Source organism: Neofelis nebulosa, chromosome 17 (genome assembly GCF_028018385.1).
Source record: "Neofelis nebulosa isolate mNeoNeb1 chromosome 17, mNeoNeb1.pri, whole genome shotgun sequence".
Classification (NCBI taxonomy): domain Eukaryota; kingdom Metazoa; phylum Chordata; class Mammalia; order Carnivora; family Felidae; genus Neofelis; species Neofelis nebulosa.
In genome coordinates this window covers 55,379,269-55,392,989 of record NC_080798.1, presented here as the reverse complement: position 1 = coordinate 55,392,989, position 13,721 = coordinate 55,379,269, and the positions used below count along the sequence as shown (strand labels likewise).

Genomic DNA, 13,721 nt, shown 5'->3' with positions numbered 1-13,721 from the left:
TTGCTTCCGGGCCAGTGTGACATGTGAACACGTGTGTGTGCGTGTGCGGGGTGTGCAAAGGTGTGTAGGCATGTTCTGAGAGCACGTGTGCATGTGGTCGGAACCACTAGGAGCAAACCAAGGGGAGCACGAGCCTAGTAACGGTGGTGGGTGGTGAGTGGCCAGAGGCCCAGGGGGACCCCTCAGAGCTGCTGGGAGCCTACAGCAGACTGGTCGTGGAGAAAGGTCGGGGAGACAACCCAGACCAGCCAGGCTGGGGACACAGGCCACATCTAACTCAACCCTGTGCCTCAGCAAGTTTGGAAGGAAGGAAGGAAGGAAGGAAGGAAGGAAGGAAGGAAGGAAGGAAGGAAGGAAGGAAGGAAGGAAGGAGAGGGGGAAGGGGAGGGGAGGGGGAGGGGGAGGATCACAGACTCGTGACATCACCAGGGCCCTGTGCTGGACACTCCTGTGCCAGGGGCTCCACACTCGTGTTCCGTTTTGGGCTCTTGACAGGCCTAGGAAGAACACCAGCCCCACTGCTTCAGACAAGGCAACGGAGGAAGCAGTGTGTCCACAGACCCACGGCCAGGAGGGGGGGTTCCCGCGCCAGCTCCGTGTGACTCCGCGACGGACAGCCCTCTCCACGATGCTGCTATCCCGAGAGGGAATGAGTGAGCGCGGATGACGGGCGAATGAACGCGAGCACGCACAAATGAACGAACCAACAGACGAACAACGATGAAAAGGAAACCGAAACTTAGGGCCCAGAGGAGGAACTGAGCAAAGGAAGTGCTGCTGTACCGGGCCCGTGCCCGTGCCACGTTCGGGACAGGGCCGACTCAGAGAGCCACGAGCAGTGGTAACCGTGGTGTGAAAAGGACCCGGGGCCCCACACTGCAAAGGCAGAAAGCAAGAGCCTTCTCCACAGGCCCCGAGGCTGCCTGGGCAGAGGAGGAGGCCGGGCGCGCGCGGAGGCTTTCGGGCTGGCCTCTGGCAGCACAGTCAGAATGCAGGCCGGGCGGCCCCACGGCGGAGCCTATGGTGTCAGCTCTGAGAACTAGCATTCGGAGCTCTACTCAAGTCCTGTGGGATTTGAGATCAGCCGGATCCCAGCTGCCAAGGCCTGGACACTCGCAGAGGGCCAGGCCGCCAAGGCTGGACGTCACTGGTGGGATGACCTATCGCTGCGACTTCTCCAAGCAGGCCGTGTCGTAAGGCCCCACAGGTCTCGAGCTAATGACAGCGAGGGAAAGTCCCCTCCCTATGCCACCCCCTCGCCAAGACCCTTCTAGAAGCTGCCAGCAGGGTCCAGAGGCTCTTTAGAACTCAGCCTGACACGCTTAGCAATCCCGAGCTCCCCCCGGCAACTCTGGGCGGCCTCGGACAAGCGGCTCAACCTGGCCAAGCGCTATGCTCTTCCTCTGGGGTAGGGAGCCGTCACCCACTGGGCGTTACAGAGGGAGAGGAGGGCCCTGCAAAGGCAGAAGGCCGTAAGACACACAGCAGGTCCTCCCACATGACAGCTGTTCTTACAAATGGCGGTCATCGGGGGCCCAGAGATACCTGGGCAGATGGGAGCCCCAAGATGCTGGACCCCACAGCTACTCGAAGCGGCCAGGCAGGGCTGGAAGGGACCTCCGCGTGGGTGCTATGGGCTCCATTCACCCCCAACCCCAGGCTGTATCTGAGGTCCAGTGTCCTTCCCTACCTCTACAATGAGACCCTCCCACAGCCCCAGACACCCTTAAGGGGCCCAGCACCCAGCACATCTCTGCAAATCCACCTTCACGGCCTCTTCCAACACCTGAGCTCACCTGCCACCACAGGGTGAGCCGAGGGCCCCATTGCCGGGGCGCACGTGGGCATCCCAAGGGCTGCCTTCCAGTGGGGCCAGTTTCTCCCACTTAGACCCGCCCTTTGCCCCAACCCCCACTCCTGCCCCACCATTCTGGTTAACGGAATGTTCTTCTTAAACTTGGATTATTTAATTGGGCAGAAACCCAGGATATGGAGCGTCAGTTTTCCGACTGTGTTCCCCGGGGCCCCCAAATGGGTTCCAGGGGTACCTGTGGGGGCTGACCTCCACCTCAACCCAGACGTCATGCCTTTAGGAACCTTCTCTTCATGATGCTGTCTGAGGGTCGTTGTGACACCAAAATCACAAAAGCCATGTGCACAAGAGTTCATCCAACTTGACGCTGAAAAACCCTTCTCTGCTGTACACACACCCTGCCCCCATGTGCTGCTTAACGTTTCACGTATGTATCCATTTCCTGTCCCTCTCTCCCAACTGGTGAACACCCACGATGGCGGGGGATTGTTTTTGTTCACTACTGTATCCTCAGCACAACAGTAGGCATAAAGACTGACTTAATGTTTACTTCTTAGCTGATTAAATGCAATAATCAGTAACAATAACCATAATGCTTACAATGGGCCAGACCCCATTTATACATGTTACGTGTGTGAACTCACCCACTACTCACATCAACCCTTTGAGGTACCCTTATCCCCATTTTACAGATAAGAAAACTGAGGCACAGCTCGGCTTATGACCCTAGATTTGTAACATCTTCAAGCCCCCCCACCCTTGGTCACTAGCTCACCTGCTCCCTTGTACCTGGAACAGGGACCCTGCTCCTTCCTTTCCTCCTCATGCGGTCACTCTGTCCCAGAGAGGGTGGGGATTATCTCACAAACATGCACAATTCAGATGTGAGACTGAGGACTAAAAACCCCCTGTCTAGGTGGGGAAATAAGGTGGAAAGAAAATAACCGTAAAGTAGTTGAGTGGAGGTAACCCATGAAGGATGGGTGCCTGCCACTGATTATCAGGGAGGGCTTCCAGGAGGAGGTGACAGGTCTCACAGATCCCAGATTGGGGCTGCTTCTCTACCAAGGTAGCTCCATGTCTCAAGGCTTCCAAACAACAGCAGCCAATAGCTCTGAGGTCTCAGTCACTTCTTCCACAAAAAAGCAAAGCAGGAGGGACCCAGGATATCTCAGATTAGGGGACACACCTGCCTACCCTCCTCCGATAAGCGGGTCTGAGACTTCAACCAGCTCTGGATCCAGTCCCCGAGCTGAGCAGAGCCACGCCCGCATGGTGAGTGTGGGACACTTCCCCACAGCCCTCCCCTAAGTGGACAGCACCCGAGCCCTCGGTCCCATCCTTCCCCAGACGCCAGGGCGGAAATCCGCAACTTCCCTCCTTGCGGGAAATGGAGCAACAGTCGGGCTGCACTGGTCTGTCGTCCCGAAGGTCCCTATGGTGCCCACTGTCGCAGGCAAAGGAGCCCCACTCCTTTGGGTCTGCCCGGCTCCCACTTATCATCGTGCCCAACCTGCCCGGGGTCTCACCTGCTGGGGGGGGGGGTTCCCCTCTGCCTCGCCCAGGCCAGGAAGCTGCAGCCTGGGCATCCGAGTCTGCCCCTCAGGAGACTCTGTGTTGTGGTAATAATAATGACAACGATGATGACAGCTGACAACGTGCCAGGCACTTCACAGTCATTCCTTCACACTAATCCAAGTCCTCCCCATACGGGGCAGAATGAGGTCCATGTATAGAAGGAGAAACTGAGGCTCAGAGAGGTCACCTAATTTCCCTAAGGCTTACAGGGACCAGGTATAAGGCTTTAGTCACCCGAACTGGGTGGGAGTCCCAACTCTGACATCAACCCTGCAGTCTACAGCTAGTTATGTAACTACTCTGTGCCTCAGTTTCCTCATCTGTAAAGCGGAGATATGGTGCCCGTGTCACGGGCCTCCTTAGCGAGCTAACCAAGATAGTGCAGGAAAGTACACGGCACCTAGAGGCTCTCAGTAGACGGCAATTACTGTTACCCATCCTTATTAAGGACGCTCATGACGAAAACACATTCTGTGTTGTCCGGGGACAAGAGTAGCAGGTACCCAGAGGCCCTCGGGCAGCTTTAGCCAGTCAAAGGGGCCCAGGATGTGGACTCAGCTGAAGGAGTCTGCATCCCAGCCACACCGCTTCTGACCCTATGGCCCTGGGCGACACGGACGACCCCTCTGGGCACACCATGACCCCCGGAGGCGTGCAGAGGAACACACGCGGCACGTGGCACGAGAAGCCGCTTGAACACCAGTCCCGGGAAAGGAACCCGCCAGAGCTTCTCTCCAAACCTCTCTTTTGGTGCTGCCTTCCAGTGGGGAGCATGTCCGGCTCCATTTCCTGCCCGAGGTGGAAAGAGGGTTGTTTGGCCTTCCCTTGGAAAGTTCCTGAGAGGGCCCAGCCCAGGGGCCGGGGGCCGAGCGTCAATAAAGGGCGCTTCTGGGGAACCTTCACCCCCGCATCTGCTCCGTTCCCAGAACACGCCCGGAAACGCCCTCCACAGACTCGGACCTGCTCCGGGTGCCCCCGGCCGCGGCGTCGGACAAAAGAGGAGCCAGGCTGCGGTTAGCGGGCAGGTGCGTGCACACGTGGCACAGCCAAGTCCAGGGCGGCACGGCAGCCCCCCGAGGAGAGGCGAGGAGAAAATCGGGGTCCGCCGTGGGCGAGAGACCCAGGAAGAGGCGGCTCCACGAGCCCCATGCCAACCGGACGCTGCCCCGCCTCCCCAGGTGACTGGCCCGCATGTGGGGGTGGCACCTGGAGGCAAGCTTCTGGAACATTCCTCACCCAGGTGGACGCAGCTGTGACCCCTGAGCCAGGACTCTGGCTTCGACCACGCAGATCACGTATGGACTCACATTTCCACATACTTACGCGGAAGAAATGAATGGAGAGGCAAAAAAGATTAAAAACCAGCTAATAAGTAAATCACCTTTCCTAAGCCTTGTGAGAAGTTCACTGGCGGGGCCTGAGAAACGAAACGGATGGTGGCCGGAGCTGGGCTCTGGCACGGGGCGGATGCGTGCCCAAGCTGGCCCCTGGCCCCGCACAGCGGCTGCTCCCCTCCCAGCTTCCCTGCTCCCCTGCCAGGCCCACGGCCTGGAGGCTCGCAGACACGCGCCTTGTGCCCAGGGGGGCCGCGGAGGCCGTTTGCTGCCGCTGCCACTCCTACATCTGTTACACCAACTCTCTGAACCCCAGTTTCCCCACCTGCGAAATGGGAACAATCGGACCGACGAGCCGCACGGCCGGGGACCGAACGGGGCAAGGCGCTGGGTCAGGGCTCACACTGTGTCCTCACCGCCAAAGGCAGCCCCACGGGCCACACGGTAACCTGGCCCGCGTGCCAGGCCCACTCCCGGGGCTTCACCTCACGAACCTCACCTAATCCTCTGTCCAACCAGGAAGCGGGCAGTGGTATTCCCACCCGTGTCAGGACGACTTTCGCAGGTGCAGGAGGAGCTAATACTCGCCAGCATCTCCCAGCCTGCCCACTCCCAGCCCCACGGACGGTGCAACCCGGCACCCCAAGCCCCATCACCCAGGCGCCTGACGCAGGCGGGGCACTTGGGAGGGCAGGGCAGACAGCTTCGTCGCTCTGCGGGGGCGTCCCACTGCATGCCAGGACCGTGCCCTCACTCGCTCGGGGAGGTACGGCCAGGCCCCCACCGCCACTGCTCGCCCTGGTCCAGCCAGGCTCAGGGGCCCTTCCAACAGCAGAGAAAGTAATGACCTTACACAGACTGAGGATTTATGAACCTCCCACTCACCACCCTCCTCCCGTCTCATTCCCTTCTCTTTCTCCCCTTCTCTTTCCCTTTTCCTCTCTTCGTCCCAGTTGTCTGTCTTTGCCTCTCTCCGTGCCTTCTTTCTCTATCTCTCAGTCTCTGTCTCTCTCTCTCCCTCACCACCCCGACCCAGACACCTGCTCCTCCCCTGGCTGCCCCTTTTCGCTTTATGCACCCTTCTCCCTTCCTATCCATCCCTGCGACACCTCCCGTCCCCTCTCCCACATCCACACCCTGTCTTCCACCTTATCTCCACTGCTGTTTCCGGGGTCTATTTTTGCCAGCCTTTGTCTCTGTTCCTCCGGGTTTTTCTCCAGCACCCCCATTTCCCTTCTCCCACCCCTGCCCCACTCTCCCCAGGTGCCTGTCCCCAAGCCTTCTCCCATATGCCACCCACATGACCTGTGGGAGTCCCTCTCTGCCACTCGCTGCCCACCCCCCTGCCCTGGCTGGAGGGGACTCTGTGGAGTCTTTGTTGCTAACAGTGGTGCTAAGGGCTACGACGAGGGACAGGAGGAAAAGGGCAGCACAAGTGGAGACACTGGGGCGTGTGTCCCAACGTCAATCGTTGACTAACACTCAACACTGCACCATTTTCAACCCACAAAGTTAATTGAAGAAGAAAAAGAAACGGAAGAGGAAAAACAGTGCCCGCTATGCACGAGGCACCCAAAGCTGACTGGGCTGTGCAGACGAGGGCGTTCCCGTGTCGCGATGGCATCATAGATGGGTTCAACTTTTTTGGAAGGCAAGACAACCTCATCAACATCCAAAGCCAGCAAAATGTTCATACCCTTTGACCAAATAATCCCCACCGCCCCCCCCCCCCCCCGCCAGGGATTTTTCCAAACAATCATCCATCATTGGAAGGAAAGGATGAAAGGAAGCCACGAGCACTCTGGTTGCGCTGCGGCGTGCTCTACAGAAGAAGACGGGCTGAGGACGGCTTCGGTGTCTAACCGACCAGAGACATACATACCCGTCAAACGCGGTGCGGGGACTTATCACTCAACCACTGAGAGTACTGCTTGCAAAGACTACACAAAACGTAATCTATGCAGATGACAGAGGAGCAAAAGCAGAAACAGAACCCCGTAAAAATATAAAAGCTATCTGCATCTATGGGCAAAAACCGAGGGACAATTCGAAAACTAACACAAGTAAGTCCGAACGGCCAACTCCGCTCAGCGCCCGAGGTCAGACAGCAAAGGCCAACGAGCGGTCCAAGCCCCTGACCAAGTTCGGAGTTTGGGTGGCACATAGCCTGCGTTTCAGAAAGCACGGAATTTATCTGGAAATGGGTTCAAATCCATTCAGCCGGTGTGTATTTGGGTAGGATGGGACACCCGTGGTTATGTTATGCTGGCAAAATTGTAAGTACAGGATTTTTCTCTCCTTTTCTTTTTAAACTCTCCTCAACGTGCCTTTGATGCTGTTTTTGCAATTAAATAAAAGGAAAATCAGGATTCTCGTGTACAGGGCTTAGAGCTGACAAAAGCCTACCTCCTATATAATCTTACTTGATCCTCCAGAAGCTCTGGAAGGGAGGTGGGGCAGGGAGCTTTACTGACCCCATTCTCACCAAGATGAAAACTAGGAACCCGAAAGGGGGTGACTTGCTCGGTGTCACACGGCCGCGTGGCAGCAGAGGCGGGACTCCAACCGGGCCCTTTGGGAAGGAAATTCCAGGCCGCACACCGGGCCCTCGAGGCTTGTCCTCACCGGGCTCTTGTGAGCTCCAACCCCCTCGACGTCTGGCCACAGCCGCCTGCCCCCGGGACACACGACACAGATCAGGGCCACATCACACGTTGGCCGCCAGAGCCGACAACTAAGAGCCCCCGAACGGGAGTGCCCCCACCTGCTCACTGCCACCCTCCGCTCACCGTGCAGGAACAGGGAGCCCCACAAACGAAAACCTCCGCTGCTGGTCCCTCATCCAAGTCCTGCGGCCAAACGAGGGTGGAGATGACACAAACACACGAGCTGAGGCTGCGCGGCCCGCTGTGCACGGAGTCACCCCAAGCCTCAACGTGGCCAATCAGTAAAGTGGGAATGGTCACAGGAGTCACTGGGTGAGAGGGGACAGCGTGTGCCCTGCACCCAGCTCAATGCCTGGCCCCAGCACGTGCTCCTCCGAGCCCACCACGCTCTCCCTCCGGGCCTCTGCACTTGCTCCCTCTGTCTAGAACATTCTACCACAGACACCTGTGGCTCACCCGCTCACTTCCTTCAAGCCTCAGCTTAAGTGTTTCCCTGGCGAAGCCCACCCTGTTCACATCATGGACATTCCTACCCCCTCACCCTGCTTTGGTCTCCTTCATGGTCCTTACTCACACCCGACATGCGATGTATTTATCAGGTTAGGGGCAGGTCCCCCCAGCCATGAGAAAAGGGGCTTTGTTCGCTGCAGGGCCGTTTTCCTAGCATGTAGTAGGAGCTCAGTAAATGTGGAACTAATTAATTAATAAGCAGAGATGATTTTGCCAGAGGAATTGGAACCTTCGGCAACACTTAACCAAAGGTCCACACAACCTTTTACAGCCCCCAAGGGGCGTCAGACTCCCCGGGAAAGTACGGGCCTCTGGCCACGTCACCAGGGTGTCCATAAGCCCCACACCCTCTCTGCTTCCCTGCCTGCTCCCCAGGGACCAGAAGGCTGGCACTGAGAAGACACCAGAATCCTGCTGGCCAGAAACATGATGGATTGCCTTGCCGAAGCGGGAACTAAGACTTCAGTACATCTACTGGATTCCGGAGCCCCTGGAGGAAGCAAAGCCAAATTCCTAGCACTGGACCGCTGGGGAATTTCCCAGGGTCTCTCCTTCCCCCTGAAGACTCCTCCTGCCAGGAGGACGCCTCCTCAGCCTCTGCCCCAGCCCCAGCCAGGCCAGGATGGGGACCTTGGATGCCTGCAGGAAGGAGCTGCCATGTGCAGAAACCTCTCCTGTGCTGGGCACTCTGCACACACACAGCTCGGCTCTCCCCACCCCTCACCCTGAGCTAGGCTGGGCAGGGCCTTCACAGAGAGGATGGGGCTCCAAAGCCTAGAGGCGTAAGTATAGGCCCCCTAGGGGCTGGGTCCCGGGGGAATGGCGGCCGCGTGGGTCAGTTTGCTGACAACTTGTGCTGGGTCCCTGCCTGTTGCAAAGGGCTCCCAGACCTCCAAGTACCACGGCACTTGTGGAACAGGGGCCCCACGAACAAGACCCGTACTGCTGGTCTACCGTCTAAGCTCTGCATCCGAACGACGCGTCTCACTGTGAGGTTGAAGAAGGTATCACCCTCCCAGAGGTCTGGAAGCCTGCCCCTTGCCTCAGCAACCCTGAGCCTCTGCAGGTAAGGTACCCTGGACAGGAAACAAGCACCATGTCCCCTTTTCACCCAGCTAACTCCAGCTCCTCCCCCAAATGCGCACTTTGATGTCACCTCCTCCGGGAAGCTTGCCCTGGCCCCTCAAGTCGGCCTCTGAGAGCCCAGTCAGCGTCTGTATAGACCTTGTGCGTGGCTGTGTCTCCCATGCCTGTGAGGCCGGGACACACCAGACGCCGGGTAAACTGAAGGATGAATGAATGAGAGCGAGACGAGTGGGAACAGACCGAGTGGAAACACTGAATGAATGAATGAATGAATGAATGAATGAGTTGTGAGTGGAGCAAGATGACCGCCCAGCACCGGGCGGCACCTGGCTTTGCAGTCGCAGCTCTACCCACGCCGGCCGTCACTCCCCACCGCGTCCAGATCACATGGGGCTGCAAGACAGGAGAGTGAGTCAAGGGCCGGACAAGGGCTGTCAAGGCCCGGAAGTGGGGTTTGGGGGCTCCGGGGTCCCAGAGACCCAGGAGCGGCGCTGGCGCTGGGGTATAGTGAGGCAAGCTGGTGACCCCGGGGGGGGGGGGGGGGGCCGCCGGAACTGGCAGATCGCCTTGGCGGCAGCCCCAGGAGCCCGGTGTTTCCCCAGGTTCTCCTGGAGAGAACTGGACACACAATCAAGACTTGTCGAAGAATCAAAGCAGCATCACAGAGAGAACAGAAAACACAAGCACTGCCCTGCGCGCCGAGCCCTGTCCCAAGCACTTACCACGTACTGCCTCACTTAATCCTTTCAGCCACCCTGGGAGGCAGACAGTATCATCTCCACTTTAGAGACTGACAAACTGAGGCACAGAAACTCTCAGAAAGTGGCCGGAGGTCACATAGCTAGTAAGCAGAGGAAGGGAATTCAAAACCCACGCAGACGGACTCTCGAATCTGAACGCTGAACTACCAAGTAATGTCTCCCAGTGTTAGTGGGCTCCGATCATGGAGCCGGTAATTAGTTAATTCATCAGTTAATTAACACTCTCAGTCTGCGTGTGCGCGGACCATACGGCCAACAACGGTAATGGTAACGAACAGGACACCCCGTGGCCTTTCCAGAACTTGTGCCACGGAGGAGCTGGGGGCGGCAATCCAGCACACAAGGGTACCGGCAGATTCTCCAATAACTGTTGGCAGAACGCGGCACATCGTTTTTGCCTGGGTGGTGGGTCACCGGGGGTGGCCCTGAGATGGTGACGGAGCTGAGCCCTCCCGAAGCTACTGCTTGGTACAGCTTGGGCGCAGACACCCCGCTAATGACTTCACGGAGGTCTCCTCTGATCCTCGCACAGACCCTCTCCTTGGAAGGTGGCACAAGGGTGCCTCCGGTGTGCGGAGAAAACAAGCTGAGGCTCAGAGCGCTTAAGTGACTTGCCCAAGGGCACACAGCTAGGAAGCGGCATCTGATCTCAGCCTCTCCCTGACCCCCAGGCCCAGCCCCTTGCCCTCTGGGGCCCTGGCTTTCCTTTTGCCTTTGGAGAGGAGGAGCTGCCCGGAAGCCAAGTGGGACAAGCCTGCCTGGTCTGCCCATTCCCGCCAAGTTGGCTCCCTCGGCCTGCCACAGGCCCCGGAACCCCATCACTTCAAAGCGATTCACCCTCGCGGGCTGTGCGGTTTGGTCTGGACCTGGGGGGGGGGGGCGGAGTCAGCACCACGCTTGCCCTTGACCACCCAGCTTTGAATCGGGTTCCCCACGACCTCAGGAATCCAGGTGCGGCCCTCACAAGGGCCCCCGGCACTCGGCACTCGGGAAGTTGGGCCGGCACTCTCCAGCCGGGCAGACATGCGGTGGGGACAGAAGGGTCCCCAAACCAGGCCCCGCCCCAGCTGCTGAGTCAGTTTTGCCTCTCTGCTTGGACCCCCTCGGGCTGGCCCAGCAGGCGCGCCCCCTCTGCTTCTTCGAGGCCTGGTGGCCGCAGGGGTACGGTAGCTTCGGCTGCCCTCACCCCTGCAGCCCACACCCCATCCAGAATGCCTCCCCTGTCCTGCCCCACGCCCCCCTCCCCACAATGTGCTCACCTCCTGCCACAGGCCCTGGAACCCCAGGAGGCTGGGGGAACACTGGAATGTGCGATGCCTGAGGTCAGAGACCGAGTCTGATTTGAGTTGGGTTGAGAGGAGGGGCAAACGGCCAAGAACAACTCGCTCAGTTACTTCATTTCCAGACTTGGCGGCTGCCGGGGCTGGGCTTCCAACCAAGCGGGCTGTGGCCAGGACATCTGCAGCAGCACCGGCCACAAGGCGCATCTGGATCCGCTTAGGCAGTTAAGAGCCATACGGTTCTCTTCGGAGATTAGTTCCTGGGGAGCCCGGCTCTCTCTGGGGACTGGGTGAGGGGCCCGTTGGGCTAGGGACACCCGGAAACTGTGTGAGTGGGGACGGGGACTTCTAGGTCTACTTAGAGAGTCACCTAGCACGCTCAAGTGCAAAATGTCCCTGGCACTTCTGACTGTGTGGCCTCGGGCACCTCTGCTGCTCTCTCTGGGCCACCGGGCAAATCGTTTCCCCTTCGCTGAAAGAGGGGAAGAGCCAGTAAGGGCCCAAAGTGCAGTTTCCCGATTTGTCACGGTGCCTTGGGGCCTGGTGCGTATTCAGCCCACGTGAGGCGAGTGAGTGAAGGAACCCAGGAATGAAGGAAGGAAGCTCGGCTGCCTCATCGGTCAAATGAGGGTGCCAGCATCTCCCTCCCAGGGTTGCTCTGAGGACCAGCCGGGACCACAGAGCAACGGCCATGACACAGAGCGTGAGCACTCTCGTCCCTGAATTTTTACATCCACCAACTGCAGACCTCACAGCCCGGAGGGCTGGGAACGTGAAGAGCTCCAGGAGGGCCCCGCCGTGCCAGAACTGCCTCCTCTTCCTCCTGTAGACACACCCTTGTGAGGTCTGACGCGTACCCTCGCTCGGACCAAGCAGGCAATGAATGTGCAAACCAACGCGCAGAGAACACGGGGTGGCGACCTCGAGGGTGGGGGCGACCTTGGGTGGACTTCGCTGAGCCCCTTCTCGGCCTGCCAGGCATGGCGCCAGGCTCACACCCAAGACCTTGCCACCTGGCCGCGGGTCTGGGGGCTCGGGGTCATTAGCCCCACGACACAGACTCAGAGCAGCTAAGTGACACAGTGAAGGAAGAAGGGAAGACGCAGGGTCCGGGCAAGAGCCCAGGGCGCCCGATCGGTGGGGTGCCACGTGCTGGCCACGTGGGTCCAGCCCCAGCTCTGTCGCTAGTTAGCTCCAGCAACTTCTCTTGCCCCGACTTCCCCATCTGCCCTGGGGAATACTAAGAGTGTCCATTCCATCAGGTTGTTTTCTGTCTGTGCAAAACACCACTCACGTCACTAAACACAAGAAACTCTCGAAAAAGTGTCCGAAGTACTCGGTATGTGTCTACACACACTGCTCAAAAAGCCGTCGGTTCCCATGGGTCCAGAGGGATGACAAGAGACTGGTTACAAATCTCCTCCAATCTTCTAAGTCGAGACCTTCACCTCACTGCGTGTCAGAACCACCCAGGGAGTCTTTACAAACCGTGGGGTCCAGCAGCAATCGCCTGTGTTCTGCGGGCACAGCCAGTTGGCATTTCTAGCGGCCAAAAATCATTTACGTTACTATCAGCTTTCTATCGTGACGGTAAAACAGCTCAAAGACAGCGAACGACAGAAACCGCTCAGACAGGTGAGCTAGACGAGACGCACAGCAATCTTTCCCCACCCGTCTCAGAAGCACTTACAAAATCTCCTGACAGGATCTCACAAGAAGATGGATATAGAACGCACCGTGGCGAGAAAATTCAGAAACGACTCAAGTGCCTGTCACAGGACCGTGGTACACACGTGCGCCGGAATTCTCCGCAGCGATGACAATAGATGGTGTCGTGATCAAAAAAGATGCCTGGTCCCCACCCCCCACCCAATGAATCCCGATCCCCGGTGGAGCCCGGGCATCGGCACATCGGTGTTTAGGCTCCCAGGTGACTCTGACATGCGGCCCAAGATGGGACCTGCCACCTGAAACCCACGGAGACAGAAAAGAGGTCTTCAGGGGCTGCCTGAAGGCAAGGGACAGGTTATCATTACTGAAGGAGTAGGGCACGGCCGGGCAATGCACATTCCCAGCAGGGGACAGAGGAGCAAGGAAGTCACCAGTTAACCGAGACGGCCCAAGTCTGGCCGACGGTCCTGACCGACGGACGGTCCTGACCGAGCCGGGTTTGGGCACACTCCCTGCAGCCGCACTCCTGCCTCAAGCCCCACCCGCCTCTCCTCCGGGACCAAGGGCTTCAAGGGCAGAGGGCTTTCACTGCAGGGCTTTTTGTAACCAGGCAATCTGTGTCCATCAGAGTCAACACGCATTTGCATCCCTCCTCAGGGAGGGAGGTGGCCATGGCAATGACACCCCAAAACCCCGGCCCAGGCCAGGGCTTACTGAGTGCCAGCAGGCCGTCTGTCGCTCTTGCAACCTCCCAGAACCCTTCCTTGTGCCGGCAAGTGCAACTCCTCCCGGTCTTTTCACCAAAACCAACCCTGCCAGGATCAAGTGGGGCCAGCAGGACCCACGAGGGAAGGACGGCATCTACCAGGTGGCCCTCCAACCTGACCGGGGGGAATCTGTGGGAAAGGGTGACACCAGACAAGTCTGCCTTACTTTCTGGCTTTCTGTAAAGCTAGAGGGAAGGCAAAAAAGGCACCTGCTTTGCTCACCACCAAATCTGACGTCTGACCGAAAACCCCGCA

The 13,721-nt window shown here is 58.6% G+C and overlaps 1 protein-coding gene across 1 annotated transcript in view; it reads right to left on the bottom strand.

Annotated features, from left to right (window-relative positions):
* CMIP (c-Maf inducing protein) overlaps nt 1–13,721 on the bottom strand; it is a 233,304-nt gene that overhangs the window by 185,234 nt on the left and 34,349 nt on the right. The gene's annotated exons all lie outside the window — the stretch shown is intronic.